This window comes from Microtus pennsylvanicus, chromosome 10, assembly GCF_037038515.1.
Source record: "Microtus pennsylvanicus isolate mMicPen1 chromosome 10, mMicPen1.hap1, whole genome shotgun sequence".
Taxonomy (NCBI): domain Eukaryota; kingdom Metazoa; phylum Chordata; class Mammalia; order Rodentia; family Cricetidae; genus Microtus; species Microtus pennsylvanicus.
The window spans coordinates 29,967,467-29,994,124 of NC_134588.1; the positions used below are offsets into that span (position 1 = coordinate 29,967,467).

Genomic DNA, 26,658 nt, shown 5'->3' on the forward strand with positions numbered 1-26,658 from the left:
GTGTGTGTGCGCGCGCGCGCACGCGCAAGTGAACACTAATGTGCAGGAGTGCACATCTCATTGTGCACACATACCACAGCATATGTACAGAGGTCAGAGGACAACTTTGAACATCATTCCGTACCTTTACCTTATTTGAGACAGGCTTGCCTTACCACTGCATATAACAGGCTATTGGTCCAGAAGCTTTTCCTGTCTCCACCTCATATTTCCCACCAGAACCACCTGGATTACAGATGAACTACTACATATCTGGCTTTTTATGTGGGATCTGGGGGTTTGAGAAGCATAGATACTCACACTTGTGTGGTAAACACTGTTACTCAAGGAGGTATCTCCTTAGCTAATCTGCATTATCTTTTGAGATAAAATCTGACTGAAACTGGAGCTCCCTGGTTTGGCTAGACTGGCTGACCAGTAAGATCTGGCAAACCTCTTTTCCCTGCATCCACAGTGGTGAGATTACAGTTGTGTGCCAATACAGCTTTTTATGTGAGTGCTGGGGACCTTACCTCAGGCCCTCAAGCTTGTATAGCAAAATCACACTGATTTTTATTTAAAAATCTTAAAGTTTCAAACAAAAGGACCCAGGTTTTGTGCTTATATTTTACTTTTGCTTTTGTGCCTGTGCAGACATGCTAGTCAAGTACTCTATCACTGAGCCACACAGTCAGCTCAAGATGTAAATGTGCGGACATGTGTGCACTTCCAGGTGGGTGTGAAGGCCGGAAGTCAGTGACAAGTGGCTTTCTTCATCACCCTCCACTTTACTTTGCTTGAGACAAGGTTCTGCACTGAACCTGAAGCTCATAGGTTCAGCTACACTAGGCTAGCCAGCCCCGGGGAGCTGTCCATCTCTCCCTCCCCAGTGCTAGACTCCTGTCATGCTGCTGTACTCAGTCTTCGCACTGGTGGTCCAAAACCAAGACATTATGTTTACGTGGCAAACATTTTACCAGCTCAGCCACTCCCCAGCCCAGAAATGTATTACTACTATTTAAGTAATACTTTAAAATTTATCACTACTATTTACTCAGCTGGGCAGTGGTGACACACACCTTTAATCCCAGCACTTGAGAGGCAGGCAGATCTCTGTGAGTTCAAGGCCAGTCTCGTCTACAGAGCAAGTTCCAGGTCAGCCTGGACTGTTAGAGAAACCCTGTCTCAAACACATACACACACACCAAGATTTCTACATTCACAGTCATAAAAGGAATGTGACTTTTGATTTTTCTCTTCTCGAGGTATAGTGGCCAGCTTTGTGAGTTAAGGGTATGTGTGTTGGAAGTATTCTCTCCTGGCCTATTTTCTGTAATGGTAATATGTATGATTTCAGTTACATAATTTAAAAAGTTCACCAATAAAATTTACCCGAGCTAGTGTTCTTTGGAGTAAACTTTTAAATAAAATATTCAAATTCCGTAATAGACTTATTTATATATTTTCTTTTTAAAACAAATATATTCTGTTTTTCAGGGAATTCTCTCTCTTTTTTAATTTGGTAGCAGACAATTTTTCATAAAATCCTTATAATAAAGCCTAATTTCTATAGCATTTATTTTCCTTTTCACGTTCTTTCCTTTTGTTTTTTGAGACAGGGTCTCTCTGTGTAGCCCTGGTTGTCCTGGAACTCACACTGTAGACCAGGTGTCCTTGAATTCAGAGATCCGCCTGCCTGTGCTCCTGAGTGCTGGGATTAAAGGCTTGCACCACCACTGCTCATTTTAGTAGCTATTTTTAGCAGACCAATGCCTAAAGGACTTCAAAATTTGATCTAGCTCTAAGATTCTGGGTAGAGATGATAACTAAAATAGTCAAGATCACAAGGTCATCACCAAAAGACATTACCACGATGCTTCTCCTGCACCCTGAACTTGCCCTACTTCATTCAACAGTGAAAACATTTGTTTCTTTCCCAAAGCACGATGACACTCCAGCTACAGAGATTAATGGAGCAGCAGGAGTGAGTAGATGGAGGTGTCTCGCCTGGCCTTCCTCGCATCCTGACATCTCCCTAGTTTGCCGTACCGAACAGTCTGGCTTTTACATTTAACAGAAGTTGCCCTCAGTATGTTGTAAGACTGCTGTGAACAAACCATAAAAATACCTGAGGGATTAGATTCTTCTCTGGAGGATACAACTGGCTCCGCAGTCAGCTGTTACCTGATGTAGGATGGAATGGGAGGCCAACACTATAGAACAAGAGTGAAAAAGACTGCTGGGTTCTTCTTCAATCTCTTAGGATGTTAGTATTTTCAGTCACAAAATAAAGACGTAGGTAAAGACTTCAGTCATCTGTAACCATAGTGAATCCATATTTATGCTGACTGTAGACAAAAGTCCTTCTTGCTAAAAGTCTACTCATTTGTCTGGCCAAATACAGTAATCGCTAAATATTCCAGGGGTATTGGGTCCAGCACCCCTTCTCATGCCCAAAGTCATGAGTGCTCAAGCTTCTTATATAAAATCATATAGAATTTACAAATATTTTATACATCCTCTTTAAATATACACCGTAAAACATCCATTGCCCAATAAAATGTAAGTGCTAAGAAACTGGTGATTATGTGATGTTAGCTAAGGAATGGCAAGAGAAAGTTATCTGTTCATGTTAAATACAGATATATATATTTTTTGTTCCTGAATATTTTCAAGCCAGAGTTGGTTAAATACACAGATTCAGAACTCGTGATTCAGATGTTGAGTATACAAAGTTTCCCATATTCTATGGGTCTCTTTCTTTAGTTCCTCCAATGGGACTTTGTATAACAATGGAAATGTTCAATATTCAGTCTAATACAGAAGCCAGTAGTCATTATGTAGCTACTATTTTAAACGTAGCTGGTGTAAGAGAGGACATCACTCTGAACTTTGTCACTAGACTTAAATAGTCACACAGGAGCACTGACTATGACACTCAGAAGCACAGCTCTGGAGTCCTGAGCATATACTGAAAAGGCATATTCTCAGCTCTCTCCTTAAATGTGTATAACACACACCTAACAGAATTCATAAAGACAGAGTGTTTGAGGGCAATTGATTACATTTTTTTCTCCAAGTTCTCATTTTTGTTCTGTGCTTCCCATTGGCAATATTACTATAACCTTATGCTTTTATATGTAGTAATTTTTAGTTTTACGAGCTAGTTCCAGAGCTCCCACCTTCAGGGTATTCATGGGCACAGCAAACAGAAAGATGTTCATAGATCAGAGTATCTCAGAGCGACTTTTTTTTTTCTAATTTCAGTATTTATTCTCTGCTGTGTCCATATGCCTTTGCCCATACCACCTGGCTTTCCCTTTGCCCCCCTCGACACAGAGAACACCAAGAAAATAGAGTGTTACCTCCTTGTGCAGGTCTGCATAGCAGAATGAAGGTCAAGGCATGCATGGAGATGAACAGCAAGAAAGGTAGTGGCTTCTGGGAAGCACTGCAGGCTCAGCACTCGTCTCCCTTGGAAACTAGAGAAAGCCTGCACTGCCACTGCTACCCAGCAAGCCAGAGGCAGAGCTTGCAATTTGCTAAGAAGCTGCTACTGGGAAGGAGGAAAAGGAAAAGGGAGGAGGGTAAAATCTTGGGGCTCAGCAAGCCAATGCTGCTAATAGTTCCCAAAATACCACTCCATTATATGCATATTTTATATACTGTACCAAATCAATCAATACTTCTTGTCATTTGACAGAGGAGGAAGGAAGAGAATTCTTTCTTATTTGAAAGAAGACAGTGCAGAGAGGTGCAGCATTCCCATTCTGGATGCTATTTCATCTGCCCTTGGGCTACCCTAGCTGCAGCATCCACCCAAGTGAGCTGTAAATATTGCCTCACTGGAGGCTTGGGCCCAGCCAGCTGGCACACACCAAGAGAGGAAAAGAGACAGATAAAAAGAATACATGACAGGAATGCAAAGACAAACACTTCTCAGGTGAGAAGCTACCTGAGATCAGAAAGATTTCCACATTTAAGTCTGCTTTCTGCTGTTGGGATAAACACTGGCCAAAAGCAACTTTGGGGAGGAAGAGGTTTATTTAGCTCACAGGCTACAGTCTACCATCCCAGGGCAGGAACCCTGAAGCAGGAACTACAGCAGAGGCTGCAGAGGAATGGTGCTTACTGGCTTGCTACCAGGCCTTCATTCATCTGCCTTTCTTATACAGCCCAGAACCACCTGCCCTGGGGTGGCATTGTCTTCAGTGGGACAGGCCCTCATCAATCAGAAAAATGTTTCACACACATGTCTACAGGCCTATCTGATGGGAGCAATTCCTCAGTTGAGGCTCCCTTTTCCCAGTCTAGGTTTGTGTCAACTGGACAAATAACTGACCAGCACACTAGCATATGCTATATATTAAGGTATGATCTGATCTCACAGGTTAGTATACCTGCATTCTAAGGATTATGTGCCATTGTGGACTCTAATTCAACACTGATATCAGAGCTGAAGTTCAAGAAAGGAACCCACACTATCACTCCAGTAACCAAAAAGAGAAAAGAAAGACAGATACAGAAAGAAGAAAGGAGGGGGGCATTTCCAAATCTTCTAGACCGGTGCTATCAGTGAGAATTTTACATGTCCCATTCCATGGGAAAGGCAGAATTATCTGGCCCTAAATGTCAACACTATCGACTCCAGCCCTTGAATAAAGCACATCCTAGGAGTAAATGGCCAGAAAATTAATTTTGTGTCCCCCTACAGTGTTCAGGCAGTCACAGATGAACCCACTGCTGCCACACTGCACTGCAGACATGGAGCAGACACAACAAAGCCTTAAATGTTTATTACCTGGCCATTCACAGAGAAACTCTGCAGATACCTAATTCTAGCCTCCAAGTTCTACAGCACTAACCTAAGCTCAGAGAATCCTTTTTGCTGTACACAGTCAACATGACTATTGTTTGTGACCTACCTTCAGTTAGTAGTGTATAATCTTGAGTTCTCCTTCTTCTGAACATTTGCTCAATAAGAAACATGCCAGTGTTCAGAGCCAAAGCCACTTTCACAAATGCCAGTGCTTTACTTATGTAGGTCACTTTACAATTAGTTCACTGGTCACAGCAGGTGACAGTGATGCCAAGAATGACAGATTCGTGTGCCAACAAGGCCAGGGCATGCTGCTCTTCTGCACATCTACAGGCTATACCATCGAGACCTGACCAACTGTCTCCAACACTTATCACTGAATGCAGAATAGAGCAGGGTATCATCACTGTTTGACTCTTAAGAAAGCCAACATATAATATACATACAGAAATAAATCAAATCTTTTCTTTCTTATTTTTTTTCTTTTTCTTTATTACATAGGGTTTCTCTGTGTAATAGCTCTGGCTGCCCTGGAATTCACTTTGTAGACCAGGCTTGGTCTCAAACTCACAGAGATCCACCTGCCTCTGCCTCCCAAGTGCTGGGATTAAAGGCGTGCGCCAATACTGCCTGGCAACTCAAAAGGAAGATGGCAAATAAATTATGGAGTATTTATATGATAAAATTTACATAACCATTACAAGATAAACTAAAAAGATTACAGATAAACAAGAGAAAACAGCTGAACTTAATCAACTAAAACAACAAAATAATGTCAAATCACCAAAATACATATTCAAGAAAATTAAAGAAACAGAAATCCAGAAAAGTCTGTGAACAAAAGACAAAATGTTTCACTAGTAGCTAGAAAATGTCAGCTTAAAACAGAGAGAAAGTATTTATCTTTCTTTAATGGGCAAAAAATGAAAAACCTAACAGAATGTTTCAAATATAACCCAGTTATAAACAAGAGAGAAATATGCACATACCATTTAGACTCCCAATTCCCATTTAGGAAGAACTACCCATGAGAAACTATTGCATATTTATACAAGGGAATATGGATAAGAGTACACACAGCAGTGTTATCATTAGTATTATGAGATAAAGAGAGAAAGCACTTCAATGTCCATTAGCATAGAAAATAATGGATCATAGTATAATTGTGTAATGAACTAAAACAAACATTTAAAGTGGAAAAAAGCCTACAATTCACAATCCCAGAGAACTTAAACAACAATGAGGACCCTAAGAGAACCATACATAGATCTAATCTACATAGGAAGTAGAAAAAGACAAGATCTCCTGAGTAAACTGGGAGCATGGGGACCTTGGAAAAGGGTTGAAGGGGAGAGGAGAGGAAGGGAGGGGAGCGGAGAAAAATGTATAGTTCAATAAAATCAACTGAAAAATAAATTTTAAAAAGTGTAAAAAGACAACATTGTGAGAAAATAGGTTTCAGAATGTCAGGAATGATTCAACATATGTAAAATATAAAAGCATGTAAAAAGCATTGTGTGTGTGTGTAAAGAGATGAGTAATAACAATAGTAAAAACAAGCTTGAGAATCACAAATATCAAATTCAGAACTGGGCTACTTCTACAGTGGGAGTCAAGGAAAAGCAGGAAAGAGAGAGACTCACAAGTACTTAACACATTGTTAATGTTTTATTTTAAAAGAACTGAGGCAAATCTAGCAGGATACTGGGATATCTTGTCAGAGGATAGATAGGTTACATACTTAAAATGTTTAATAATCTTTACAAGAAAAAACATATATAACATGACTTAAATAAAATATGTATAGGTGTTAACAATAGTCTTGCCGGTGGTGAGAATATCAGTTGTTTTATTAAAATATGGTCATTGTGGGATAATAGTTAAAAAGTTTTAGATTTTACAAAAACAATCAAGCCAGATGTAGTGTCTCACACTTATAATCTCAGCACTGGGGCACAAGAGAGGCAAAAGTCTTGTCACAAGTTCAAAACTACCCTGCACTAGAATAAGACTCTGTCTTTAAAAAAAAGAAAGAAAGAAACAACTGACCTTTAATCTACAAAGGACCATTTTAAGTAGTAAAACACACACTGAACAAAATAAATAAATAAATAAATAAATAAATAAATAAATAAATAAATAAATAAATAAATAAATAGAGGACATGACTGCTCCTAAGAGTTTGAAGTTTTTATTACAGATAGAAGAGAGAGCACAGGGAGAGGCAGAGGCATCCGGCAGAGTCCACAGTGAACATGACGGGGCAGGCTGGATGGGCTGTGTGAGGGGAAGGGGAGAACAGAGCCAGGAGCCAAGCACCTGCAGAGCAGGAACCAACAGTGGCAACCAAGACGTCAAAATGGCTGAGTTATATAGGGAAGACAGTTGGGGGAAGGACTGCTCGGCCCAGTCCCTGTGCCTGTGAGGGATGCCAGCCAGAAGGACTCTGTAATAGGCAGAGGCCGAGGTAGACTGGCGGCCAGAGTCCACTCTGACATATTAATTAATAGGTACCTCAATTAGCCAGACCTGTCCCAAGTTTGAGACCTACCATATACAACAGGGTTTGTGTTTTACATCTAAAGTTTTATGGACTATACTTGGTAATCACATGGAAAGCACAGGTGTCCTCCAACACATGCCAAATGCCACTGTCCCCCACTGTAGATTTCAATGGTGAGCTTAAGTCTAGTGAACAGAGATCCTGTGCTCCATCCATCCAATGCTAACTCCCCCTCTGAAGTCCTAAGAGTGAGGCATTATTCTCTGTCACTACAACATTAGCAGACAGCACTGTGCCTACTCTGTGATGAGTACTCCCAACAATTTGTGGGAGGAATTAAGGCTCTGCATGAAACATGGAATCTGGGCTAGTGCAGTTATGTGCCTTACTATGCATAATTTCCTTTTCATTTGGTAATTTATGACTTCTTAGTTTAGCTGGTAGTGTGTGGGTCATCCATTCTTTCTGGACATTTTCTCCCATCTTACCTTTTGTTTTACTTACCCTGGACACTATATATAAAAATGAAGAAGGCCTGATCTTGAGCAGGATCTTAGGGGAGATGATGTAGACAGTGATAATTAGAATTTAAGAGCAAAAATGGCAAAGATTCTTCTGGAGAGAAAACCTGATGTTCTTTGAGGGGCTAAGGGATGAAACACCACAAGAGAGCAATGATCAGAACCTAAGGAGTAAGAGGCTTCCTTTAAAAAGAGGGGGGCATTTTGTGGGGCATAGTCTCTGATTTGAAGCAGGACCTGGCCATATCTGCAGAACACAAACTTGGAGAGAGAGGAGAAGGAAGGGGGCAAGAGAGCCATAGGTCCAATGACTCACAGGCCTGCGTTGTTAACAGGGAGCACTACAGATGGCAGAGAGGGCAGAATGGAAGGAATGTTGGCTTTGGCTGTATAGGCCTCACACTCAGGGCCTTGTACATGCCAAGCAGGTACTCCACCACTAGGTAACACCCCAGACAGAATGAAAAAGAGAAGACTTGCTCACAGGGTAAAGTGAGCTAAGAAGGAAAAGGCTTCTGGCAAGTGTTTGCTTTGGTCCTCTGTCAGCAAACTCTTCTAGTTTGATCTCTGAATTTCTCAATTTGGTAGTACATATGCAGGATAACATTTAAAAAAAAAAAGAAACTTTCTCTGTTTTAAAGGCCAGAGGGATATATCGTTTAGTCTGGTTTGCTGCTACCCTTTTTCTCAAGGGGACCTGAGAACCCTAAGAGAAATGCCCGTAGTGATACTTGAAACAGGTCAAGAAATAAGGGGAATAGGCAGAGGGGAAGGAAAACAAGGGCGTGTCAGGCAAGCAAGCCAAGAACTTCCCTTTGCTTTACACGCGTTGTGAAGAGCACTAAGAGACCCTGGAGAAAACTCTGACAGCTGAGGCCACTGGTAAAGATGGAGAACCTGGGAAGACAAGGGAAGATGTTTGCATGTTACAAAAGAGACAGGAACTGAAAAGACACAAAGAAGGAACTAGAATGGCAAAGAGAGCCAGGAAAGAATGATATGAGGCTATGACAACTTTTAAAAACAGCAGTGAACTTTATAAAGTGCTTCTGAGAGTTCAAAGTAAAAGATGAGATGACCATGGAATCAAATCATTGAGGGCATGGCCTTTGCCAGAGCAAGGTCACTCGACTGGCAGGTGGAGCAGAATTTCTATTTTAGTAGGCTGAAGAGTGAGCAAGACGCTCGGAAGTGGATAAAGTGAAATTAGATGGCTTTTCCAAGACCAACAAGCAGCTAAAAACGGTGAGACTGGTAACGTCAGAGCACAGTGTGGGACCAGAGGTGAGTCCTAAGATGAGAAAGAAGTGTGCCTCCAAGGTCAAAGCATGTCTGTGCAGAGTATGCTGTCAGAGAGCTAACTTGTGGTTTTGCTTCCCATAATTTATGAATTATGTGTGACAAGAGTTGTTTTAAACACCATTGGCTTCATTATAATGAATTTGGTTCCTGAAGGATCCCTGAGGCATCACTACATGTTATTTACATGTCAGTGCTCCAGAACTCTGCCAAAGTTAAAATTCTTATAGGCATCCTCACCTAAAACTGTCTGTGCTTGGCAACTTCTCCTTTGATTCGCAGAAGCCCTTTATTTCCCACCAGATTTGAAAGAAGATAGAAAGTTTCCATTTGCCATGTTTTCAGAAGTGACAGCTCCCCTAATACTCATTTCCTTGAAGTATTATGGTCCCTTTAAAGATGCCAAGAGAGCTGGGCGGTGGTGGTGCACGCCTTTAATCCCAGCACTCAGGAGGCAGAGGCAGGCGGATCTCTGTGAGTTCGAGGCCAGCCTGGTCTACAAAGGGAGTTCCAGGACAGGCTCCAAAGCTACAGAGAAACCCTGTCTCGAAAAACCAAAAAAAAAAAAAAAATAAAATAAATAAAGATGCCAAGAGAACTGATCATCATGCTTCTTGTATTACAAGCTCATGGTATAGAATGATCCACCCAAGCTTAAGCTCTTAGATGCCTTTGTGTGATGCTGCTAAGTCAAAGAATGACAGTGGAGTCTTAAATGTGTGATTTTAAATCCTTGCTTTTTCATACTTATTTTGAAAACTCTTTAATCTATCTGAACTTTAATTCTTACATATACTATGGGAGAAAAGAGGGTCTGGGCATAAATAAACTTTTAAAATCATTAACTTTTAAGTCTACTTAATCCTTTCATATATTTAAAAACTGATTCAAACTCCACCTCCATGAAGCCCATTCTAGCTATATTATCCTTCATCATTCACCTTGTTTTTATCTGAAATCCTGATATTTGCTAGAACACAATGTTGAACTAAAGGAGATAATGAGTATATTAGAGATCCCCAATACTGAGAGTACAAGGTATGGAATATCCCTTTCCTACTATACCTATACAACACCACACACATAAATGTTCATTAGACATCTATGATAACTTAGAATCCCATATTTTTGACATTTAATACTATTATATATTCCCCAACTTCGTAAGTTAGCCAGTGGAGAAACCCAGACTAAAGAGGTCACATAGCCTGCCTATGAAGGCATCAACTGCTTTGTATAAAGGTAAAGCAGGCTTCTTGCTTACAATTCAGGGAGCGTTTTACCCTGTACCTGTTGCTGTCCTCTGAAGAAGTACCAGAAAATTCACAATGGGCTTTCATGTGGTAGGAGCTACTTGCATTTTCTATATTAAAACACTTAAAATAGAATATAGAAGGGCTGGAGAGATGGCTCAGAGGTTAAGAGCATTGCCTGCTCTTCCAAAGGTCCTGAGTTCAGTTCCCAGTAACCACATGGTGACTCACAACCATCTGTAATGGGGTCTGGTGCCCTCTTCTGGCCTGTAGGCATACACACAGACAGAATATTGTATACATAATAAATAAATATTTTTTAAAAAAAGAATATGGAAGATGTGCTCATTTGAAAATTAACCCAAGGCAGGGCTGGAGAGTTGGCTCAGCAGTTAAGAGCACTGACTGCTCTTCCCAAGGACCCAGGTTCAATTCCCAACACCCACATGGCAGCTCACAACTGTCTGAAAATCCAGTTCCAGGGGATCTGACACCTTCACACAAATACACATAAAATAAAGTTAAATAAGCCATAAAAAAGAAAAAAGAAATTTAACTCAAACACAGACTAGAATATTCGAGGTCATACATACAGCCATGTAGATCGACTAACATTCCTCTGCTGCCACCTTAAGGGCAGGAAAGATTACTACAATTTTATTTAAAAAACAAAAACAAAAAACAAAACCAAAAACATTGATCTAACATCTATGTATTAGGCTCTGTGATATAAAGAAAATGCTATAAAAAGCAATAGTTCACAATGCAGTGACAGAAGGCAACAGCACACCATTTAGTTGGTCAAATCAGTCCTAAGAACTGTGACAGAAAAGATCACTGTGGAGAGAACTCTGGCTTCAGCCTGGAGCTAGGGAACAAAAAAGTCAGCAGCAGATTTAAAAGGAAGACGCTCTTGTTGGCACAGGAAAAGGCTTTCTGAACAGAACACTGCTAGCACAGGCACTATGATCAACAGTTAACATGTGGGACCTCATGAAACTGATAGCAAAGGACACGTCATTTGGACAGCCTATAGAACAGGAAGAAATTTTCACCAACTATACAACTGAGAGAGGACTAATATCCAAAATGCATAAAGAACTCAAGAAACTACATATCAAGGAAACAAATAACACAATATAAACAGAGAATTCTCAATAGAAGAAATTCAAATGACCGAGAAACACTTAAAGAAATGTTCAACATCCTAAGCCTTATATTATATGCACGGTATCTGATATATGACCCCTGTGAAAGGGTCACTTGACCCCCCCCCAAAGGGTTTGTGACCCATAGGTTGAGAACTACTGAGTCATAGGAACCCGAGGATTTCATTGGGAAAGGAAACCAAGATAGTTATGGATGGATGGTGGGCCGGAATGGGATGATCAAGTGGGGAGGGGGAGGGAGATGGGGTCTGTGGGAGGAAACACAGGAAGAGATGTCTAAAATTAAGGGCCATTTGAGGGATAGTATGAAAACCTAATACAGTAGAAACTCCCTAAAATATATACATATATTAAGGTGATCTAAATGAAACCATCAAATAATGGGGAAAGAGAGCCAGTTGGCCATCTCTTGTCACCAAATGAAGCTTCCAGTACTGGAACTGGGTTACATCTAATTGAGTTGTTGATCAATGGGGCCCATGGGAATCTCCAAACAACCCAGGCTGTAGCCAAGACAAGCACAACTCATTGAAGACAGAGATGTCAAGCTGGTGTCTACAGTGGAGCCTTTTCTTCTATGTTTCAGCATCTTTGGTACAGGAACATATTCTGCACACGCTCAAAAGAGAAGATTAAACACCAAGCCAGCCCCAAACCATTATCTACAATGGTGTACTTTCCCAAAAAATGAGCTAGGGCAATGATGGCACAAAGCTTATGGGAGTAACCAATCAATAACTGATTTGACTTAAGGCCCACTCTACAAAATAGAACCTATATCCAACACTGCTTGGTATCATCAAGAACCTGAGACTAGATAGCCCAGGAACCTATGGTAAAACCAAATAATAATGGTCTACTAAAGAAAGAAAAGTAGTGATAAAATGACTCCTCATGATATTCTGCTATATTCATAGATCACTGCCTTGTTCAGCCATCATCAGGGAAGTTTCTTGCTGCAGCAGATGGGAACAAATATAGAGACCCACAGCCAGACACTGTGCAGAAAGTGAGACACCTTAGAACATTCAAGTCCTAAATGAGATCTCGCCATCAAATCCCTTCCCCTCAGAGCTCAGGGAACCCTGAAAGAAGAGGAGGTGGAAAGACAGTAAGAGCCAGAGGGGATGGAGGACACCAGGAGAACAAGGCTATCTACATCAACTGAGCAGAACTCATATGAGCTCACAGAAACTGAAGCAGCAAGCACAGGGCCTACACGGGTCTGCACCAGGTTCTCTGCATATGAATTATAGCTTTCAGTTTAGTGTTTTTATGGGGCTCCTGAGTGTGTGAACGAGTGGATCTCAACCTTCTCTTGGACTCTTTTTATTTTGGTGGTTTGTTTTGTTCAACTTCAATGTGATAGTTTTTGTTTTCTCTTATTTTATTTTTTAAGAATGAATGAATGAAACCCTAGCCACTAGGGTAAAGGTCAACAATTGAACTGTCACTTACACCTGCTGGGAGAGGAAAAACCAGTTTTCCCCAATAGAGTGACAGTGGGTATATCAATCACTCTAGGGTAGGGCTCATATTCAGGAGTATTTGACTAACGTAAAATAGACTCTACATTTTTGTGTGTAACTTTGGTTACAGTTTAGTATGTTTTAATTCTTTTTGTGTTTGGTTTTGTTGTGGTATTGGGTTATGGTTTAGAAAGAACTTAAAAGTTGGGCGGGCTGGGAGGGAGAAAGGACTTGGAAGAGGGGAAGAATACAGACAAAATATATTTAAATTTAAAAACTATTTTCTTTTGTTAACTTTCTTTTTATTTATTCTCTGTGTCTTTCACATCATGCATCTCAATCCCATTCATTTCCCCATCCCTTCATATCCACCCTCTTCCTTGCAACCTCCTCCCTAACAGAAAAAAACTTAAGAAAAAAAGAAGAAAAGAAGGAAAAATCTCAGTGTGGAAGCAGTAGTGTGACACACTGGTAGAGGAGAAAAAAGTCAAGGCACAACATCTCGGTCACTAACCACATGTAGGTCTGAAAAAAGAACGACTTCATCGGAAGGAAATTAACCATACAAACATGGCTGATACGAGCTCTGAGTGGCAGGTGGCTGCTCCCTCATCTGGAGTGACTGAGGAATTGGGAAATTGTCACAAGAGCTTCTGCTGTGCTGGGGAATAGAGTCTTGTCTTTTAAACAAGTGTGTACTCAAAAGGAAGAGAAGGAGGAGGAATTTTTTAAGTCTCTACTCTTGATGCATTATGTGATGTGTTAAGGCACTGCATGAAATATGTCCTTGTTTCTGGAAAAGTGCAATTTTATTCTGAAAGCAGTGCTTAACAACAGAAATGGCAAAAGATAATAGACATTTTAATTTAAGACCCAAGTCTCATCATATTAATTCTTAGCAGACAGCATCCAGGTCTTCCCTCCCAGAACTGTTCACTGGAGCTAAACAACAGTAATGTTTTTAAATAGCTTTACAGGGTCAGGATTCATTTGTACATGAAGTATACTGTTCAACTGTTTTCAGTACATTCACTTATGCAGACATTCCTATAACCAATCTCAAAGCACGTTCATCTTTCTCACAAACAAAAACAGAGTGTTCCTGAAGTAAGGATGTACCTACAAGAGTCAATCACTAGTTTGTTGCCTCCAACTATCCAAGTGCTGAGTTTCTAGGATTCTCTTCTCAAGAAAGAAAAAGCACATAAAGGGTCCTATGCAAGGCTGTCACTTACTATGCTACCATGGTAAAAAATTTCCTCTAGTATCTAGAAATACACCATGGCAATGCATGACTCTGTAAAATGGCCATTGCTTGTTTGCTATACTCCATTTTACTGTACCCGTAGATAATACATTTACAAATGGAATGTTTGCAGCAACCTTGCTTCTTGTACATCTAATGATGCAATTTTCCACCCATATGAGCTTACTTTACGTTTTGCTTATTGTTCTTTAGATTTATTTCTTTATTTTATATATATGAGTGCTCTATGTATACTTTTATGCCAGAATAGAGCATCAGATCCCACTAGAGATGATGGTGAGCCACCTTGTGGTTGCTGGGAATTTAACTCAAAACCTCTGGAAGAGCAGTCAGTGCTCTCAACCACTGAGCCATCTCTCCAACCCTCTTCACATCTGTTTTATGTTTTGACCATTCTCATCTTATTTCAAACTTTGTCATTATTACATATGTCCTAAAAATCCGTGATCAGTAATACCTGGTGTTACTACTGTAACTGTTTTTGAGTGTCATGAACCATATCCATATAAGACAGTGAAGTTAATCAATAAATGCTGCATTTGCTTTGATTGTTCTGTCAATTGTCATTCTCTGTTTCTTCATCTTCTCACGTGTCCATATTCTCTGAGATACAAGAATAATGAAACTAGTAACTCTAGAGGTTTCTAAGTGTTCGAGTGAAAGGAGTTACAAATCTTTCATTTCGAATCAAAAGATAGAAATAACTGTTTAGTGAGGAAAATAGAAATAGCTGTTTAGTGAGGAAATCATATCAATAGCAAAGAAAACCCACTAGGTCTCATGCTAGTGTGTGAATGAAAATACATAACAAAATTAAGTGCTATTCCAACATACACACGAATGGTAGGAAAGTGAAACAGACTTGTTAATATGGAGGAAGTATCTAGACAGAAGATAAAACCTGTCACAGCATTTCCTAACCAAAGCCTAAGTCAAGGCAAGGGCCTAGCTCTCTCAGCTCCTGAGGCTGAGGTGAGGGAGCTGTAGAAGTAGTGTCTGAGGCCAGCAGGGGCTGAGGAACGACTCGGGAAAGAAGCCATCTCTGTAACATAGGAGTGAAGGTGAGGCAGCAAGAGCTGAAGTAGAAGCTGAGTCCCCAATGAAAGACGCTGCACCAAGCAAGACTGCCAATGGAGGCAAAAAAAGCCTTTACTAACAAAGAGTCTTCTGGGAACTCAAGAGGAAAAGGCAACATCTGCCTCCAAACAATAAACTCTCAAGTCAGAGGCTACTGTACTGCAAGTGGTGACTTCAAGTTGAAGCCAATGCTCACTTACTATTATGAACTTCTTAGGGTACCTAAGAATTACATAAAGTCTACTTGCCTGTGTCTTCTAAATGGAACAACAAAGCCTAGATGACATCACATCTATTTATAACATGGTTACAGAAATGTTTCAAGCCTGCTGATGAGAACGACTGCTAGGAAGGGGGGGATTCCTTCCAAAATATTACTGCTCATTGACACTGTACTTAGTCACCCAGGAGATGGGGTGGAGATCTGTGAGACTCAAGTTTTATGCATACTGACGTAGTATCTACTCTGCAGCCCATGCATGGGTCACAGTAATTTTGATCTCATTAGCTAAGAAATGGATTTTGTAAGACTATAGATGACACTGACAGTGACTCCTCTGACAGATCTGGGGAAACCAAAATGAAAACCTTCCAGAAAGGGTTCTGGACTCTAGATACCACTAAAAACACTGCTGGAAGAAGTTGACTTCAACCCTCAGAGGTGGCAGTACTTACAGATGTGGTATCAGTAGAAGAGAACGAGAAATAAAGGCTCAACGTCTAAGAGCACCGACTGTTCTTGCAGAGGACATGAATTCAGTTTCCAGCACTTACATGGCAGCTCACAACCATCTGTGTAACTGTAATTCTAAGGGATCAGACTTCTCTCTTGGCTTCCTCAGGTACATGGTGCAAGCTCAGGAATGTAAGCAAACACTCATACAAAAACAAATCTTTAAAAAGGAGATGGAAACTAGAAGCGGAATCTGGAGAGATGACTGAACTGCCAATGTGGGATTGTTTCTTACAGATGAACACATTCCATGTCCCTTAAGGCATAGTCTGAAGGCGCCGTGGACACTGCTGAAAGGACCGCAAAGGACGTGGGTGTTATATACCTTAGGAACTGAGAGAAAATCACCGGGAAAGAAGCTCCACTGAGGGTCACATCCCACTCAACAGCACAGCATGCTAAAGGCAACCTCCTGAGAAGGGGAAAATCACTGAATGTGGGAAATTTTCATAGCCACCTCAGTCTTCAGCAACCACAACCCTGACTAGTTAGCAAGCATCCATATGGGGATAAAAGCCTCACTAGCAAAAATATTAGTTTGTCAAGTTGTATTTTTAAAAAAAACCCAACAACTTTAAATTACATTTACTTATTTTGGGGGGTAGGGAGTGCCACAGTGTATGTATTTTCAGAGGAAAATTTGTGGAAGTCAGTTCTTTGCTTTTATCACATGGTTCTGGGGCCTGAGCTCAGGTCATCAGGCTTGGTGGCAAGTGCCTTTATATCTGCTGAGCCATCTTGTCAGACCAATAAAGTATTTTTAAATTAAGGTTACATACATTGTATTTTTAGACATTGCTATGGCAAAATTGACTATAAAAATAGTAAACATTATGTTTATATGTACTGGGAAACCAAAAAAATTTATTACAGTACTTTTTTTGTTACTGTGATATTCATTTTATTGAGGTAGCTTGGAATCACTATAACTCTGAGGTATGCCTATAACAGACAAAGAAACTGGACATAGAAAGTGAGCCCACATTAAGAACCCAGTTTCAAAACCCTGAGATACAGAATCCCTACAGTAAGAAGGGTTTAAAGATATTTGAAATAAGCAACCTGAAATCTAAAATAGTAGCACCATTTAGACTTTTGGGTAGACCTTATTTCCAAATGTATTAACTCTACAGAAGCTAAGTACAGACCTTAATGAAAGATTTTTTTTTAAACTGGTAACAACATGAACACTGTCAAGTAAATTATTTCACAGTTTGAGAGATGAAAAGTTTCTGCACTTCATAAGTCTCTCCGTCGACTCAGTAATCCAAATCAGACCAACTAAACTGAATTAGAAAAAGCCCAGGTTTAATGGATAAAACACTCCTGGATGATTTTCCAACCCCAGAAAGGAGACAGGAAAGGAAGACCAGAAAACCATATGTCTGTTTTCTGGGGGGAAGTTTTAGTATCCTGTGGGAATGGTCTTGAGCATCCCTAAGGTCAGGTCATCCATTTGGTGGGCTTTCTGAGATGCAGCAGGGTTTGGAGAGAGATGGGAAGGGGGTTTGGGGTGGAGCTTCCGCCCAAACATTCCAGATTCTTTGGGTTTATGCATGCCAGGGGATGGGAGTAGAGGTTCCAGCAGAACATCCCAGACCCTTCAGCTATATGGATGCTAGGGGCTGGGGTGGAGCTTCTACCAGAACACTTATGAGGCCAGCCTGGCAACAAAGAGACTACGCCTTCGAAAAATAGGCAGTCAAATCTGGGTGGAAAAAAGAGAAAAATCATAGAGAGGAGCAGTGTGATGCTGCAGGCCACTCTTTTTATATGATGTCTTCAGCCTGGTGCAGTGAAGCTCATTATTCTGCCACCTCAGGGCTGGGGCCCAAGCAAAGGGTCACTATTTTCTTTCTTTCCCCCCAGAATTATTTGGAGTTCTATGGCATAATCTTAAATTCTATTTTAAAACCCAGAAACTTGCAGAGTGACACCTTACTGATTTGTTGGTGTTGGGCTAATGGCTGGTCAGGGTGACAGTTATTGAAAATGGGGATGGCTGGGGCTACTTCTTAAAGCACAACAATGAAAGCAACCCTGATTGATCCTTGCTTGCTGGAACCCCCAGCTCACCATGCAAGATGCAGAAAACCCTATTCCCCCCCCCTTCTCCAGACCCCACCCACTCAGAAAACCTCTGAACAAAGGAAAGGCCCCAAAAAGCCCAGTTTCGCATTCTTGGTGGAGGGCAGCTTCCTCCCCTAGCCACCCAACCCCCTGCCTAAAGCGGTCAGCTTTTGCCCATATTTGGGCACAAGCCCAGTTTTTGGCAGACACATCATCACTCCTCACCTACAACCTATATAATCTGCCTGCTTTAGTTCAGGTACGGGGCTTCTCCAGTCTCCATCTCTGGGACTAGAGAACCAGCCCAGGAGTTGCCTTGCTTAAATAAACCTGTTGCTAAACATTTTAAATTTGGCTTGATTTGACCTACTGTGTTGATGGAGAAACCTATTATTATGGCACAAAAAAAAAAAAAGAAAACCTAAAATTTTTCCTCCTTCCTTTCTTTGTTTTTTGCATTTTTTTTTTTGAGGCACGGTTTCTCTGTGTAGTCCTGACTGTCCTGAAACTTGCTTTGTAGACCAGGCTGGCCTTGAACTCAGAGAAACCTGCCTCTCCCTCCTGAGAGCTGGAATTAAAGGTGTGTACACAACTGCCTGTCCCTCCTTTCTTTCACTTATTAGTTTTGAATTTTTTGAGGTGGGTTTTGAAACAGGTCCAAGCTGGCCTCAAAGTTGTGCCAGTCTTCCTGCCTCAAACTATTCAGTTCTATGCTATTCCTAATTCTGACCCTTGCTTTCACAGAAAATTTCTGGGTAGCCTGAGATGCTGTCGGATGGTATTTTATTTTCAATGTATAATTTGCCTACTACCATATACACTTTGTTTTCTTCTTGTTCAATATTCACACAAGAAGACAAAGATTGCATCAATAAATAAAAAAAATAGGTTTAACTTTGCTATAGACTTTCAGATAAGGAAAACATTTTAGAGCAAAAATGGAGATAGATTAGAAGATTATAAAAATATTCTTTAAACCGGGCGGTGGTGGCGCACGCCTTTAATCCCAGCACTCAGGAGGCAGAGGCAGGCGGATCTCTGTGAGTTCGACACCAGCCTGGTCTACAAGAGCTAGTTCCAGGACAGGCTCCAAAACCACAGAGAAACCCTGTCTCGGAAAACCAAAAAAAAAAAAAAAATTCTTTAAATGACAGCTGTCCTAGCTCAGAGACAGTTTTAAGTGTTTTAAAAACAATGGATTAATTATTTAAGTTTCTAATATTCCAAGGATGATGTCACATTAATCTGCTTACAGCTTCACATTAGCTGGAGTAACTACATAGCTTAAAGAGACTCCAAAGGATTCAAGAAGATTGGTATGTGGGTATATGACTCAAACAGTAGAGTCATACCCTGAGAAGCAAAGCAGAGGTGAATATAATGTGGGCTATTTGGAGGAATAAGCAATTTTATCCTCTTGTGGAGACAAATAATTTATAGCCATTTCTATTTTTTTTAAAAAAAAAAAGGAAGAGGAGGAGGAGAAGGGAGGGAGGGAGGGATATACAATTCAGGGCTGGTTGAGGGGAGGAAAAAGCTACCAGGGAAACATAAGAAGAGAAAAGGCAGGCAAAGACAGTCACTATCAGACTCTAATATTAGCCATGGGGATTATTTATATTCGGTTGCTAAGGAAAACTTGGAGCTTTGGAAAATGAACTTGACCACTACATGACTGTGACAGCTGCTACTTGGCCCTGGTATTCCAGCAGAGCTATCTGCCAACTGCTGGCCACTTGCCATTTCTGTCCTGTAGTCTGCCAGTCAAATCATCTGGCCCATTAGAAACAGATGTCCCTTCTGTTTTCTACAGTACCCAGGTCAACCCAAAAACTGGAGGGTAGTGAGCTATATTCTGGACTGTAGATCAAGACAGGCTGGCCCTGGAATCAAACTTAAATTCTCAATGTGGATTATTTTAATTAAAAAGTAGTAATACTTCAGTAGACAAGAAAGGACTCTATGGTCTTAGGGCTTCAACATCCTTCCATTAAAGTAAGGAACCTATCCTATCCCTTTCCATCATGTAAAGACAATAGCAGCTGTATGCACTAGAGCTTTTTCTGGGAAGTGGGGATTGGTAAATCCAAGGTCATGCTCTCTCTAAAAATAATAAATTGTATTACGTATTTTGTTGTAAAATGTGTATTCAAAACCATAAATTAAGCTGGGTATAGCAGCTCACACCTGTAAATCCAGTTCTGAGACAGGCTGCCTAGGCTACAGAATAAGACCTTGTCTTAAGAAAACAAAACAACCTGGGTGGTGGTGGCACACGCCTTTAATCTCAGAACTCAGGAGGTAGAGGCAGATGGATCTCTGTGAGTTTGAGGTCAGCCTGGTCTAAAAAGTGAGTTCTAGGACAGCTAGGGCTACCCAAAAAAAAAAAAAAAAAAAAAAGAAAGAAAGAAAGAAAGAAAGAAAGAAAGAAAGAAAGAAAGAAAGAAAAGAAAGAAAACAAAACACAATTAGCCAGGCCTGTAGTTCCAACTACTCAAGAGGTGAGGCATGGAGATCCTCAAGTTTTGCCAGGGCTACAGAGCAAGTTCAAGCTCCTGTCCCTACCCCACTCCTTTAAAAAGGGACTAGAGAAAGTAATTCAGTTGTAGAGTACATTTACCTAGAAACAACAAGGCCAGATCCTCGGTTCAATCTCTAGTAACACACACACACAGACACAGACACAGACACACACACACACACACACACACACACACACACACACACACACACACAAGAGTTCTGAAAACCTTGACTGGCTATTGCAATTACTATTGGATAGACATAGCCATTACCAAAAGTTAGTATCACAAGGGAGACTGGTTCTTCAGCAATTTTTTTCAATTGTTCTTCCTCCTTCCATTTCATTATAACAGTAATACCTTTTAATTCCAGAAAAGTAGGGGAATTAGCTAGAATTCCCCCACCCAAAAAACAAGTGTTAACATTCTTTATCTGTTTATCTGGTATCCTAACGTGTCCTTTGCTCCTAGCTTTGCTCACTTAACACTATGTCAGAGGTCAGCCGAGTCCAGAACTGGTGACAAGGATAAAGCTGAAAATATCCATGGCTAGTCCTAAACACAAACTTCCTCAAAACAAAACCTCTGAGGAGAGCTCACTGTGAATGGGTGCTAAGTCCCACTCCCCAGTCTAAGTGCTTCAATTACAAGGCAAATGGAGATTATTTCTGAGCATTGCCTTTCTTCTGCTTAGATCTTGCTGTGGCCAGTTTCTAATCCTCATTTATCCCAATGCTAGGAATTATTTCAATTGGACCTGTAAATGAGGGCATCAAGGCTTCCACCACAGTTTCCTAGCAGGAGTCAAAACACTTCCACAATGAGCTGATTACAGAGAAAGCTGAAGCTTCAAAGGAGAAGAATTACCACTCAGCATGCTCTTTCAAAAGAAAAATTTAGCTGTTTCGAAACATCTGATTTTCCTCCCTTTAGTTTATGCTTATCTAGAGGGAGAAACTAAATGGCTTTAATTCTGGAAAAGCTTAAATGATATGTTTTATGTGATCAAGTCATTCCTCTGCTGAAAATCCTACTATGCTATTTCACAGCTCTGAGATCAGAAGATCAACTTTCTTAACATACCACAGACAAAAACTAACTTGATTTGGTTCCTGCCTACTTCTCTAGCTCCACAATTTCCAAAGACTACCCAGTGGAACATAAAATTGGGGGTTTCCACAAGGTTAAAAACAACCCAATTGGGTACATGCTACATTCTACACATTCCCAAACCCCACTTTCAACCATCACTCTTTCCAGATGATCACAGAAGGCTTTTTGAGTAAGCCTGTTTAACTTAGCTTAATCCATTGTTTCCCAATTAATTTGGCTATACCCCACTCCCTTCTAAATCTGTTTTCATTAAAAACAAAAACTTTTATAAATACTACAGTGTCCTTGCCTTTCCTCAGCCTCAGGAATAGAAAGGAATAAAATTCATGAATTTCTTGTTTCCTCTAAAATACCACCTTCCCCTGTTTATCAGTTTCCAGTTGCCTCTAGTCACCCACCTCACTGGTTCCTACACAGCCCGATTTAGATTCCCCTCTTCCACGGCCTCACAGAAATCGATGCATTTTTTTCATTAATGTGTATATGTATGTGTCTGTGTATGGATACGTGCACGTGAGTGCAAGTGCCCTTAGAATCCAGAAAAAGACATCAGATCCCATGGAGCTGGCCATATAGGAGGTTATAAGCTGCTGGATGTGGGTGCTGGGAATCAAATGTGAGAAGAATGAATCAAATCAAGAAAAGAAAGTGCTCTTAACTGCTGAGCCATCTCTCCAGTCCCAATTTGTATATTTCTTTTCCATATCACTTAAAAATTACACAATAGTACTCAATTTGCTTGGTTGTCTTCCCCCAATAGGCTTTCAATACTTAAGATGAGGAAACAGGTTTTCTTCCCCATCTGACGTTGTAACTTTAATCTCTGAAAAACATATGGCAGTCTTCGATAAATGGCTGTTAGATGCTCTGCCTAGATGAGCCTCCATTGAACAAGGTTCTATTTACTTGTAACACCATATGTTTGTGCCAGGACCCAAGCTTTTGAGAGCAAAGACCTGGCTTCTGTGTTAAATTCCTGACTTAGGATTCCAAATTCTATGGATAGTAGTTTCCTCTAGCTACTTCTGTCCCTGCCCAGATCTCGACTAGACCCTTCCTTTCCATTCTCTGAGGCAGGGTTTACAATGAACACTTCTCATGAACTGGATAGCCCTTCCAGAGTTCTAACTTGATATAGGCAGGTTCTTCATTACAAGTCCCAGCTAAGTATGTCCGACATCACATATGACAGTAAAAGCTGAGCTTCCCATCCACAGTGCTACATATAAATACAACAGTATTGGCCACCAATTCTGACAACCTGAGTTCAAGTGCCAGGACCCACATGGTGGAAGCAGAGAGACAAGTTGTCCATCTGGCCCCACATATGTGCATGGCATTGATCTGCTCCTCCCTCCAAATCATTGAGTAATCCACTTTTAGTCCATCCACTTTCCTCCACCTCGTCTATCATCATCCCAGTGCAAGCCCGATCTTTCATATTATTTCTACGACAGTCTTTCCTACTCAACTAGTCATTTCACACCTATTATCCATTCTTTTCCTATCTAATAACTTCAGGCGGAGTTTAAAAGCCAGAACTTTAAAAAAAAAAGGGGGGGATTCATGATACTTTAAGATTCAAATTGGGCCGGGCGGTGGTGGCGCACGCCTTTAATCCCAGCACTTGGGAGGCAGAGGCAGGTGGATCTCTGTGAGTTCGACACCAGCCTGGTCTACAAGAGCTAGTTCCAGGACAGGCTCCAAAACCACAGAGAAACCCTGTCTCGAAAAACCAAAAAAAAAAAAAAAAAAAGATTCAAATTGTCTAGTGGCATATTGCCTACAAATCCACTACTAGGTATGTAACTAAGAAATATGTCCACATAAAAATGCACACACAAATGTTTATAGTAATATTATTAATAATAGGCAACAGATAGAAACAATCTAAATGTGATTAACTTATGAATAGATAAACAATATCCAACGCTGGACTATAAAAAGGAATAAATAAGTCCTCATACCTGCCTCAACGTAAATTCACTTTGAAAATATACTAGAAAGAGGTCAGTCAACAACCCCCATCTTGTTTCCATTTATATGAAAGGTTGAGAATAATAAAAATATAGGAAGATAGGAAATATATTGGGGGGATGTAAAGAGATGAGGGAAATAGGTATAGGATTTCTCTTACAGATAATAAAAATGTTCAAACTTCATTGTGCCAATAGTCATACTAGTCCACATTCTAAAAACCAGTGTCTTTGGATTAAGAGATGGCTTGGTGGTTAAGAGCATTTGTTGCTCTTATAGGGGGCCCAGGTTCAGTTCTCAGCACCGATGTGGTGGCTCACAACAACCTGTAACTCCAGTTCCAAAGATCTAATGCCCTTCTTGTGATTTCCACAGGCACCAGGCATGCACATAGTACGTGTATATGCATGCAAAACAGTCACAAATAAAATAAAATAAATAAATCTAAAAATAAAATAAATCAATGTCTTGCTATTTTAAACATGTGGGTTGTATGGTGTAAGAATTATGTCTCTATAAAACTGCTGGAAAAATTCTTCTACTGGTCCATTATAGTTCATAACCTATAAATCCCAAATGCTCATCACTGGCTGGAAGACACTGACATGGTATAGCTACTTTCCACGCTCTCTGCAAGTCTCATCTTAAACCACTCTCCCCGCAATGTTTCCTTTAGATATAAAACCTTCATAGTGACTCCACTTAACACTGACTATCTTTTCAATTGCCATAACTGGCTTAGAAAGTTTGTTCCCTAGGGGCTGGAGAAAAGAGATTAAGAGCATGTGTTGTTTTTGTAGAAGATCCAGGTTCAATCTCTAGTACTCACATGGTGGTTCACAACCATTCATACCTTCAGTTCTAGGGTATCCAACACCCTCTTCTGACTTACCTTGGCATCAGGCACACATAGAGTACACACATGCAGGCAAAACACTCATTCACTAAAATAAAACAAATCTTCAAAGTTCTTCCCCTAGCTGCTACTCATCCTACAGACCTCAGTCTAAGCATCACACTCTCATGAAAGCCACCTGGATCCCCCAAAGAGTTCCTCTTCTATAACACACTGTTTATAACTCACGCTGCCTATTTATGAAACAGATTGAGCTCTTCCTAACCAAGCTTCTGGGGACCAGAAGCATATCAGATTTTGAATTTTTTTCAGATTTTGAGATATTTTCATAAATATAACAAGGTATTATGGATAAGAAATCCATATCTACACATAAGATTCATTTAAGCTTCATATGATGTAACCCCCACAACCTGTTCCTATACTGAAGATTTGGTCTCCAACTAGCAGGCCCAACAATTGAACATTGACCCAGATCATAACAGCTCACAGATAGGCATTTTACAACACTCAGAGGTGAGGCTTTATTGGTGGGATGGTCACTGGAGCTGCCTGCCTTGTTCCAGACATGAGCAGCTTTGCTCATTCACACTTCAACAGTGATGTTCTGCCTCACCACAGGCCCAAAAACAGTAAACCAGCTGGCCATGAACTTCATCTTTGAAGTCATGAACAAAATAAACCTTCCTCCTGTTAAAGAATTTCTCTCAGATGTTTGTCACAGTATCCAAAACTATCTCGTGTATTTTTTTTTTTTTAGTAATTTTGTATGTGAAGTCAGGTATGGTAGCATATGCCATCCTAGACTGAAGGAGGCTGAGGCAGGAGGGCTGACATAAGTTCAAGGCAAACCTGGGCTATATAGTAAATACTAGGCCTGCCAGGAGGACTTGGTCTCCAAGAAACAAACCAAAACCAATTTTGAGTATGTGTGGAATTTAGAATACTTTCTATTTTCAGATTAATGATGCTCAATTGTATATATCACATGCACTTGTAATTTTTATCAGCACATATGTTTCCTGTAGGTTCATACCAGATTTCTCTAGTTTGCCTATGTACTACTTGCGCTTAATGTGATTCCTGGTAACAGCAGCAATCAAGATTGTGAAAGGAGTGAAAGTTAGTACAAAACAAGTGACTAACAGCTCTTTACTGGTCGCTCTACTTCCCTCATGCCAGTCATTATGTGTATGACTGTTCTGCCTGAGTGTATGTGAGTGTGCAATGCATATGATATGCCTTGGTGCCTGTGGAAGTCAGAAGATGGCCACAGATCTCCTGGGACTGGAGTTACAATGATTGGAAGTTACCGTGTGAATGCTAAGAATAGAACCTGCATCCTCTGTGAGAGCAACAAGAGCTGAGCCACCTCTCCAGCCCCACTTCATGCCCTTCTTAAAGGCAGTAAAATGCACTCTTGATTCAGTATACTTACAGTTCACTAATGTCTCAGCTTAGTCCTTTTAATTCTTTTGTTTGGTTCTTTCTTTGCTTTATGTAGACAGGGTCTCACTGTGTATCCCCAGTTGGCATGAAACTCACAAAGATCCACCTGCTTTTTGCCTCCTGCGAGCTTGAGATTAAAGGTGTGTACCACTCATGCCCAGTTAGTCCTTTGTTTTTATATTTGCTGCTTCTTAAGGAAATTTATCCTGGTCACCCTATTTATTAAACTACCAGGTGTTCAGTGCATACCTGTGGCCTGACAAAACAACTAAAGCAGAATCAAAATCTGTAGCAAATGCTGTCTTACCCATTATAGGTTATGACATCAACAGAGGCAGTGCCTCTATGATTCTCTGATTGACACAGCAATTCAACACAGCCTGAAAACAAACATCTTGTTCCACCTTTCCGAGGATCACAATCTTAATAAATTTAACTTGTTTTATTTCTCTCAGCTAAGAAACAGTTTGTGTGGGAGGTGTGGGTGTATGTATTTGTGTGAGTATGTACATGCTTATGCAGCTGTGTGGGGGATGGTGTCTTCCTTAACTGTTTCTTCACTTTCACTGAACCAGGAGGTCA

General features: G+C 40.5%; 1 protein-coding gene across 3 annotated transcripts in view; it reads right to left on the bottom strand.

Moving 5' to 3' along the window:
- The window catches only part of Ppp1r12b (protein phosphatase 1 regulatory subunit 12B), a 215,841-nt gene that overhangs the window by 98,199 nt on the left and 90,984 nt on the right, over positions 1–26,658 (bottom strand). The gene's annotated exons all lie outside the window — the stretch shown is intronic.